A 10,901-nucleotide genomic window follows, 5' to 3' on the forward strand; every position below is an offset into this window, starting at 1 on the left:
GGCCGATTATACCCTGGTTAAATGTTTTTTTTTACAGTAACGCAATAGTTACTTTTCAAGTAATAATTAATTTTAGAATATTGTAACTCAGTTACTAACTCAGTTACTTTTTTGAAGAAGTAACTAGTAAATATAATTAATTACTTTTTCAAAGTAACTTGCCCAACACTGGTTATTATTATATTTACATGCTTCCAGATCCCGTTTCTGCTCGGTGACAACTCGTACTTTTCCACTCGCCTTTCTCTCCCTCCCTCGCTCACAGACACATAACGGGTATGGCAGTCCATACTCCCTGCAGCACGGACTACACTGCCCATGAGGCTACATTCTTTGGGGCGATGCCTGTAACACTCTGCCTATTGCCTTCATGTTAAATCACTTTTTGTGAATATTTTTTTTTCTTCACATCATTTTGCAAATAGACTAAAAAGCCGCAAATAGAGGTGACATGATTGAGACACGGGCATTAGAGCCACTTAATGCGTGTTTTGCTTGGGTGGAATTACCAAAAATAGAGAGAGCATAGCCTAATATATGAAACAGGAAAAGACCACCATGTAATCCATTTATTTCAACAAAGTAACTGTATTCTGAATACCACCCTTTTAAATGGTACCTGTAATGTAATACAGCTACTCATATTTTGTGTTTTAAATACGTAACAGCGGTACATGTATTCCGTTTGTAACGCTAAGTTATTTAAGGACTAGTTTATGTCAATGGATGAATTTACTGACTGACGCGCAGAAGAAATAGTTCTTTATGGAGCCTAGATGGTGTGAATGATGAGACCAAAAACTGCAATGTCTTGTACCAAAAATATATTGAATAAATAGGGGCAAGGGGAAATGGAACGAAATAATTAATACAACACACAACGTAAATGTCCACAATTAAATAATAAATCAGTGCTGTGATTTTTCTGTGCAAGAGTCCTTTTGCTAAGAGTCCTTTTCTTTTTAAAGTTCACTTTTAAGGTATTCCTCCTTGGGGTCCAGCTTCATACAATGGGGAAATATGTCCGTAATCCAAAGACGGCTAAGTGGGGGAAAAGAGGGGGAAACAAAGGATGGTCCTACCGGCTCGCCACTTCAATATGAAGAAGATCAAATTCAAAGGGGGGAAAAAAAACCTGACCGCTGAGTTTAAAGTTTAAAGATGAATTGAGGAGAGAAAACGCTTTGTTTTCCAATACCGCTCTAAATGCCATAAGCTCACAGCCACAGCAGGAGTCGAACCCGGAAGTATCCCTCCACAGCCGGTTTTCAGAGTTGCCGTGACGTGAAAGGAGCCAATCAGAAGAGGGACCTCAAATCAGCTGACGTGGGTCATGTGACAGGCAGTAGTTGATATGGGTTACACGTTACTCCCCAACACTGTCCAAATCTCACTCCAGAAGTCTATTGTGTTTTTTGTCTCACTCCATTTACTAAGATGGATGGTACGTCATGAGTGGCCGATCTTATCTATCACTTCAGGGGAGAAGCCGAGGAGTTTAGCAATTTTTTCTATTTCTCCAGGGCTCTTGTTGTGCTTTAGAGTTTCCTCCACATTGAAAACTGACATGTACTGCAATGCCTCAATATTGTCTGGCAGTCTCACCTTCAACTCATTAGTGAGGGATATGGTGAAGGCTACACACTGCTTTCTGACATTTTTTTTATCCTCAGGCGCAAGGTGCAACTCAACTGCTTTGGACTCAAAAAGGTAACTGAGGTATGGTTTGGAACTGATGTATCCCTCTTGGTTCTTTGAGTACATCAACATTTGCCAGTGGATTCAGCACCCTGCTGCTCACAGACTTGATCAGGCTAACCAAGCTGTACCTGTTCTTCTTCAAAAGCCTTGATGGCGGTCTGTACCTGTTGGGTCTGCGCTTCCACAGGCCCGCTAGTTCAGAGACTCATCACTCATGAAGAAAGCAAGACAATGACGGAACCGGGCTTTACTTGCTAGCAAGGGAGGATGGTCGGAACCAGGCTCTTGGAGCTGAACACTCGTCACCTGTTTCCTAGCCAACTTCGAATAAACAGCCTTCCTTGCAGCCTTTTATTCTGAGAATACAAGCACCACCCATTGTAAAAAGCCCCATGGAAAACTCTGTGTGTGTGTGTGTGTGTGTGTGTGTGTGTGTGTGTGTGTGTGTGTGTGTGTGTTCATGTGCACGTGAGTGTGTTTGTGTTTGGGGGCGTGTTTGTGTGACCTCCTGCTCACCAAAGGGTAATGGAACAGTGTTCAGCGATAGCTAATGCCATGGTGGCTTCGGCCTTTTATGAAGAGTCAGTTTTTTTTAGTAAGAAACGGCAGTTTCATTTGGGCGGTACTGTTATAAGGCTTTGCCTTTTGAGTATGTTTTTGTGTTAGCATGTGTTTTTTCACATCACTCAGTTTGGCATAGAAATCAGCCTTGCAATACAGGCAGCATGCGCTTGTATCATCTCCAATAAACTGCTTCAACCAGCCCTTAAATTCAGGGTTTGATTCCCACTCTTTCCTGTATTTTTGAGTGTACAGTTGAGACTGAGACATGATGAGCTAGCTAGCTAGATGTTTAGCTTATGTCACAGAGAGGCACACACACAATGGAGGAAATGAGTAAGTGACTGTGTTGGAATGATGTTTTAGTGCACCGATTTAGTTTAGACAAAGAAAAATGAACATTTACCCCTGTTCCCCAGGGCGGGAGCAGTGGATTCGCTCATGTGCGATTCATTTGCAGTTTGTACGCGTAAGGGTGAACATCTCCTGCTCTGACAGCTGCTGGGGGCGACTGCTGCGTGAGGACTATCCTCCGCCTGTGAACGCTTTGGCATGGGCAATGTGCCCACGGAAGCACCGGCTGCTTGTTGACAGTAAGAGCGATACGTGGTTTCATGTCAAAAAGTGGGTGGTCTGAAAAACTCGCTAAATATAACAAAGTCGTTAAGTTGGCAGCACTGGACAAAATTGGGCAGTTAGTAGAGCAGTTAGTTGTTATAAGAAGTGTTTGTGAACTAAAAATGAAAAATGTGGGATACTGTTTGTCCATGATTTGGACAGCCCAGCGTGTGCTCCCGGTGCAGGGGAAATAACTTCTGTCAGGGAGACCTACCTCGGCTAAACAGTTTTGTGGTTCGGAAAAAAAAAAAGAAAAACACTTTTTTTCATCCTTATTTTAAGTTTTGTATAGAAATTACCTGCATTGGCCTGCATTGTGGGTATATTTTAGTTAGACCCTGCATGTATAATTTTGAGCCTGTGTGAAAGAAAGTTAAAAATAAATTAACTCTTGTGCAACCAGTTCATTTCTTTAAAGTTACTAAAGATGTAGCTTGCCATCACCAGTGTATGAATGTGTGTGTGAATGGGTGGATGACAGGTTGTGTAAAGCGCTTTGGGGTCCTTAGGGACTAGAAAACCGCTATACAAATACAGGCCATTTACCATTTACCATGTATCCTGTAAAAGCCTTTCGGTAACTAAAAATGAACATCTGTGAAAAACATACCCTGAAGCCCTAAATAATACATTAAGACAGGTGGGGTTCCGTATAACGATGGGCTTCCATGCACACAGTGATGTCATTAGATATACTGACCTTTAAATAACTAAAGCACAACTTTAACTTTAGCAAACTTTACAAGGCTGTGTATTTATTTTGGACGTTCACTTTATACATATTCCAGTAGCTCAGATTGAGGACTGAGAAATGAGGACTCACCCTGAGCTCCTCTATTCCAATTTAAAAATAACAAGTGAGCATAAAAACAACATTTGATGGAACATATGCCCACATTCCCCAAGTGGAAGAACAGTGTGAAGTTGATACATATGCATTCACATCTCAGCACTTGACCTACAGTGACCTCCTCCAGGCTTTGCAGCAGAAACTGATACATTTCTCATAAATCTCCTATTTGGACTTTTCTTTTTCTTTTATTTATTTATTTGATTTATATGCAATTTTTTTCTGTTTTATTTGATCATTTTCATAATTAGTAATAGTCTTTTATATTTACCTAAATATGGCATTTACATTATAGAAGTTAATATCTCTCTGAAATTGCTGTTTGGTCTTGTCTGATATGAACAGTTTTTACATAACAGCACCCCTCAGCATAGTAAATTATAGCAAACATAAGGGTCCCTATGCATCACGCATTGGCTGCAGATTTGCTAGCTGTACATCCACGATGTCTCCTCTATGGTGTTACAGCATCCCTAAGGTGGAGACCACAGTCACCAATAGTGCTTTATATTGTAATGTAAAGACTTGGGATGTGTGCAACTTGTCAATTAATTGTTAAATAGTGGCTCAGAGTAGAGCCGCTACTCCTTCCCACTGAAAGGAGCAGTTGAGATGGTCGCCCCATGGCCAAGGTGGGCCAGGCATGTCCTTCTTGGATGAAGCTGCAGGGAGGACTACAGAGAGAGATTACAGCAATCAGCTGGCCTGGCTCCAGATAAGCTGGAGGAGGTGGCGAGAGGGAGGTCTGGGTTTCCCTGGTTAGGCTGCTACCTCCCCCTGATCCCAGATAAGCAGATGAAAATGATTTACTTCACGGCACAATGAGCCACACTTTTCAGTCACGATTTACTTGCTTTTCCAGATTATTTTTGTCATATTTTAAACATATATGAACATTTTTTGTAGTAACATGTTTTTATATCATATTTAACATTGGTTTATTTTAAGTGTTTTCTTCTTCATTGTCTTGTTTGGAGTATAACATGCAATGCTCACAATGCACGATGCAAGGTGTGGCACAGTTAAGCGACATGTGATTAATGGTTGCAAATATCTTTTTATTAGTTTTTGACAAGGGTGGAGTGCCCACTCCGGGTCGGGGATGAGTTCCTGCCCCAAGTGGAGGAGTTCAAGTATCTCGGGGTCTTGTTCGCGAGTGATGGGAGAAGGGAGCCGGAGATCGACAGACGGATTGGGGCTGCAGCTGCAGTAATGCGGACGCTGCACCGGTCCGTCGTGGTGAAGAGGGAGCTGAGTGTAAAAGCGAAGCTCTCAATTTACCGGTCGATCTACGTCCCTACCCTCACCTATGGCCACGAGCTGTGGGTAGTGACCGAAAGAACGAGATCGCGGATACAAGCGGTAGAAATGAGCTTCCTCCGAAGGGTGGCTGGCCTCTCCCTTAGAGATAGGGTGAGAAGTTCGGCCATCCGGGAGGGGCTCAGAGTAGAGCAGCTGCTGCTCCACATCGAAAGGAGCCAGCTGAGGTGGTTCGGGCATCTGACAAGGATGCCCCCTGGGCGCCTCCTGGGTGAGGTGTTCCAGGCATGTCCCACCGGGAGGAGGCCCCGGGGCAGACCCAGGACACGCTGGAGAGATTATATCTCTCGGCTGGCCTGGGAACGCCTTGGTATTCCCCCGGATAAGCTGGAGGAGGTGGCTGGGGAGAGGGAGGTCTGGGCCTCTTTGCTTAGGCTGCTGCCCCCGCGACCCGGCCCCGGACAAAGCGGATGAAGATGGATGGATGGATGGATAGTTTTTGACATTGTCCATTAAATGGTTCTCTAATTTAACTTAATATCTGAGAGTTTCTTTGTCTTAGACTAGTCGATTTGTCCAAATTTTTTTCCTCCTTTAGTCAACTAAGAAATTAGTCGCCAGGAAAAGCCTGAGTAAAGACCTGAGGTCGAAATTAACGGATGTATGGCGTTTCTTAACAACCACGCGTCTTCTGGTGTCAGATGACTGCATAACATTTAGGACACAATCATTTATCAGCATTGAGTATCAATTAAAATTTTAACAACTAAAATAAGTAAGTCTGTAGTAAGTAGTATGTCTGATACCGACTCGTGACCACAACGACGATTAGTTGGCTAGTCAGCTAGTCGCACACATCCCTAATTCTAACCTCTGTTAATTAATAGAGCTGAATGTTACAATTGTTGCAACATTGTACACTGTTCATTTTTATACAAGTTGGGCATTGTTATAACTACGTTTTGCTCATTACTGTTGCATGAAAACCTTTATTAAACCTTTCATTGAAGATTTACAAAGACAAATATAAAGATTTATTGTGATCTGTGTGGAAAAGGCTCATGTTGGGTCTTATGGACTGTATGCTAATTATAGCCCTACAAATTTTAGAAATACATAGTCAGCAATATAAAGTAAAGTTTCCAAACTGATGAAAATATATGCAACAGCAGTAATATTCTGCATTGCACATGGCATAAAATGATATTTCATACATTTTAGTTTCCATTGTTAAACATAGCTGTTTTTCTTTTTCAAGCACTCTCTGAAAAATTACTGCCACAATGTAATCAGACTTTTGGTTTGAAGTAAAGTTTGCAACAAAAAACTTCAATAGCATCGTGATATCCCAATCTATATCATACTGGCATTTTGTTACCAAGAAAAAGGAAAGTAATTCCAAGTTCGGGACCTGAATGCTGCAGTGGCATGACACGCTGTTAATGACGACTATCTGAATCATCATTTGCAGATACGGCCGCAGTGCCCTCAGTTTGTAAAAATTTACTTTAGTTGTAACGATGGAGGACTTTGACCCATTTTACCGTCATTAATGAACCTTGCCTATTTGAGCAGTGGTTCACAGCATGAAGCAGGAAATAAAGTGTGCTCTTGTGTCTCACAAGGGTCACTCCCCCATTCTGTTTCTGACAGTGTGGACGGAGGTTGCTGAGTTTCAGTCTTAATCCCTGTCTTACAAACTGAGATTGCCTGAGAATGGTGGACGCCCTTCTGGGGCAGGGCTCACAGTTCACAACCCACCAGTCTGGTTTTAGGACAGGGATTTTACCTGAGCTTGTACACTTACACAGATGTCCACACCAGTGGCATCATTTTTAATATTGTTTTTTTTTAAGTTATAAAATTTTTGTGACATTGTCAGGTCATGGTGATCCACTGTGGCTTCGCAGCAAGAAGCTTCCTGGTTTGAATCATCTTGCTTTGGGCCTTTCTCAGCAGTTTAAAAAATTCCATTTGAAGTAAGCCAATATATTTATCCAATTTATCCATCACACCAGCCCTATATAACACTTCCCAATGGTACAGTATTTTCAGCACTGTTGTCACAGCAATTGTTTGTTGAGGAGGTTTTGGTGTTTCAGGGGCTCAGAGACACAAATCTTAACATGACCTCACTCGGAGTATTTCTTATTTGAAACTTTGTATCAGGTTGTCATTTTTTTCCTAAATCCTGCAACAACTATCCCTGATGCCTTCACACAAAACTGCTGTGAATGCAAAAAGTAAGTATGGGATGACTAATGTATTTTTGCGATTGTCTGCACCACCATTATTGTTTTCACCTGCTGTTGTCTTAACATGCACCCTGTTTCCAAACTGTGTCTCACTGGGTAATCCATCCTCTGTGTATATACTGTCATTTTTCCATTTTTCAAGAGGTCTGACATTCCCTTGAGCTCCTGTTGTGGTGCCCTATTTTTGCTCTTATGTTTGTCCCCATGTGTTAATGTTCCTTATGTGTGTTTTTGGATTTAAGTTTCACGTTCCCTCATTATCTCTTTCTTATTTTGAACTCTTTGGCTCTACCATAATTAAAGGCTTGTTCTTGGTTATTGCTTTCCTCATATCGGACACTCCTCACAGTCCCAATCATTCTTTTTCTTGTGTCTTGTCTTGAGTGATTAAAAAGCGTGGTTTTTGCAATTAATGGAGCCCCTGACCTAGAAAAAAGCCAGAAAATGGATGGATGGAAAACCACAAATGTTTGCAAAGCCTTTCTCAGGTATTCCAAAGTTAAGTTGTCCCAAAATCAGCTCTGTCCAAGCTCTCTACTTTTTGGGATTATACACATAATCAGTGGCCATTAAGGGAGCTGTCTGAGGAGCAGTAGATGAATTTGACTCATTTGTGACAGTAAACATTGTATTTTAGTCAATTTATTTAAATACTATAAGATCAAACTTAATCTATCAACCTGAGCTCATACACTGTACATTTTCCTTAAAATAATTAAGAAGGAAACCTCGCTGTTTAAAATATGAGAATACAAGCAGTTCATTGTAAAAACACTAGCTGCATATTCAAGTAAGAGAGCGTGTAAAAGAAAGCATGTAGCTAAATGCATTGGAAGACATGTTCACATTGTGTTTCATCAACAGAGAAAGAAAATCAAAATTTGAATTTTCTTTTTTCTTTGTGTTTAAGCTTGGTAAAAGGAACTGCTGGTAACATCCCCGGGAAGCCTTTCCAGGAAAGAAGAGGCTGCAGACGTTGCAGCTGTTTGCTTTAGCAGTTTTCAAAGAGCTTAACCTCTCACTGGACATTTAGATATGTCTGCACACAGAACAGATATTAGATTGAAAAAGCACTGAGGCAACCAAAAGTTTTGTTTGGTTGCCTCAGTGGGAAAGTCTAAGTAAAAATAAAGAACTTTGTGGTGCTTGGATGGGGAAAATGTAAATTCACCATTTAAAAAACTCATAATTAAATGCAGAGTGGTGTTTAAACACATGGTATTTATTTCATCATAACTAAGGATGAGCCTATGGCTCACCTGATCCAGCCCTAACTACAAGTTTTGTCAAAAAAGAAAGTCTTAACCCTAATCTTAAAAGTACAGAGGTTGTCTGTCTCCTGAATCCAAGCTGGGAGCCTAAACGCTGAAGGCTCTGCCTCCCATTCTAATTTTAAATATCCTAATAACCACAAATAAGTCTGATAGCAAAGTGCTCTATTGAGGTGATACAGTGCTTAATATGACTTCTAGATAAAATAGGGCCTGATATTCAAGACCTTGTATGTGAGATGAAGAATTTTATATTTAATCCTGAATTTAACAGGGAGCCAATGAAGAGAAGCCAGTATAGGAGGAGAAATCTGCTCTCTCTTTCTAGTCCCCATCAGTATTCTTGCTGCAGCATTTTGGATTAACTGAAGGCTCTTCAGGAAGTTTTTAGGACATCCTGATAATAATGAATTACAGTAGACCAGCCTAGAAGTAATAAATACATGAACTAGTTTTTCAGCATCACTCTGAGAACAGGATATTTCTAATTATAGAAAGATATTTCAGAAATGGGAGAAGGCCTACATATTTGTTTAATATATGCACTGAAGGACATACCCTGGTCAAAAATGACTCCAAGGTTCCTCACAATGTTACTAAAGGCCAAGGTAATGCCATCAAAATTAAGTATCTGTGTCAGGGCCTGGGGGATCAGCAAGGCGCTGATCATTATGCTCCTATCTCTCGCTCTGTCTTTCTCTCTCTCTCTCTCCTGTTTTGTCGGGGCAGAACTCATGGTGGGTTCACGCCCTCAGCCCACGCCTCCCTGTATTGGAAACACCTGGACCTCATCAAGACCAGCTGGTACTTAAGAGGGAAGAGGTCTGCTGTTCAGCGCTGGATCGTTGTTAAACTCTTATTTCCTGGACCCATCCCTGTGTTTCCTCGAGCGGTGTGTGGAAGGAGCGACTGGGCACTAGTGGAGAGAGAGGTCGGAGTGGAGCGTGTGTGGGATTCCCCGGATCCCTGAAGCCCTGCCCCCCTCACGTCTTGTATATAGCGCTATCCCCGCACAGCCTGTAAATACACTCGGTGAAGAAACTGTAAACAAACTTTCATTGTTAACTCGCAACTCAGGGGTCCCGCGTGTGGATCCTCAAGGGCAACCCGTGACAATCTGGTTAGTAGAGGTGGGCGGATCAATCCAAATATTGATAGTATCGATACCAACTCGGGTGTTGCCTCAAATAAAAGAACAATTTTTGGACCTCAATCTTCTCGAAGTCTTTGTACTAATGTTGAGTTTATTCCTAAGTCTTGTGTACTTTTGAAGGGTTTTCACTTTTCTGTGTCTCCTGTGTTCCCTCTGTCTCACTTTGTGACATGGTTACTTCCTAGTGTTACCCTGATTTCCTGTTGCTGTAGCGTTCTGGTGTCTTTCGGCTTTGGCTGTATTGCGGGCTGCAGTTTATCTTAACAATAATCTGCCATAATAAACAGCAACACAACAGAACAGTGCGCACTCAGCTCTTTACTTTGTTGACTGCAACACACATGGCACAGGGCTCGTTGCGCCATAAACAGTCCCACAGTAAACACTAGGCAGGAACCAAAGTGATCTTACAAAATGCCATAAGAAATTACTTAAATGTTATACATAGAAACATAAAGCAAGTGACAATAAAGTAATTAAATATACAGCAAACGCAAATGTGTAAAATCATAAAAGTGAGGTTGAAGTTGTCTTAATCTTGTTTGTTTCTTGTTAGACAATTCTGGTTTTCACCTTCAAATCTCATTTGGTGTGTCAAAGTGTAAGCCTCCAGTATTTTCACAGACAAAACAAAGAAACAAAGGCAGCCAGGCAGGCAAATCTGGCGTGCATAATCCTGTGAAATGGTGCAGGATGGTAGTCACCACAGACAAGTTTATTTTTACTAAACATTTCCTTTCGGTGTAATTTTAGTGTGTACCTACACTAAAATCAGTTCAGACATGAGCAAGAAGATGAAGGGGAGGTTCAGCTTTAGAGTCCGGTTGGTTGGTTGATAGTCTTGTTTTGTTTTTTTGTGGGGGTATTTTTTTTTTGTGTGTGTGGTTTTTGATAGGCCACTTCCTACACCTTTTTGGTCATTGTACATTGTACCACCAACACACAGTAGAGGGCAGAATACATTGATGGCTTTATTGATGGTACTATTGATTATTTTAGCCAAATCAAAGAGCAAAGCACAGTCACAGATGTTGAATTGTGCAGACAGAAGGACAGAAAAGAGGTATCAGTGAAGAAACTCCAGCAACAGGCGTTTCAATACTGCATTCTTTCAATATACTGTAGTGCTTGTGCTTTTGACACCCTTGTTACAATCACTGACCTGTGCGTGTGTTTGTATATAAACTCACACATAATTTAAGCAAATATGATGTTAATGTTAACAGATGTAG

The sequence above is a fragment of the Aulonocara stuartgranti genome (genome assembly GCF_965226115.1).
Source record: "Aulonocara stuartgranti genome assembly, chromosome: 9".
In the NCBI taxonomy this organism is placed as follows: Eukaryota; Metazoa; Chordata; class Actinopteri; order Cichliformes; family Cichlidae; genus Aulonocara; species Aulonocara stuartgranti.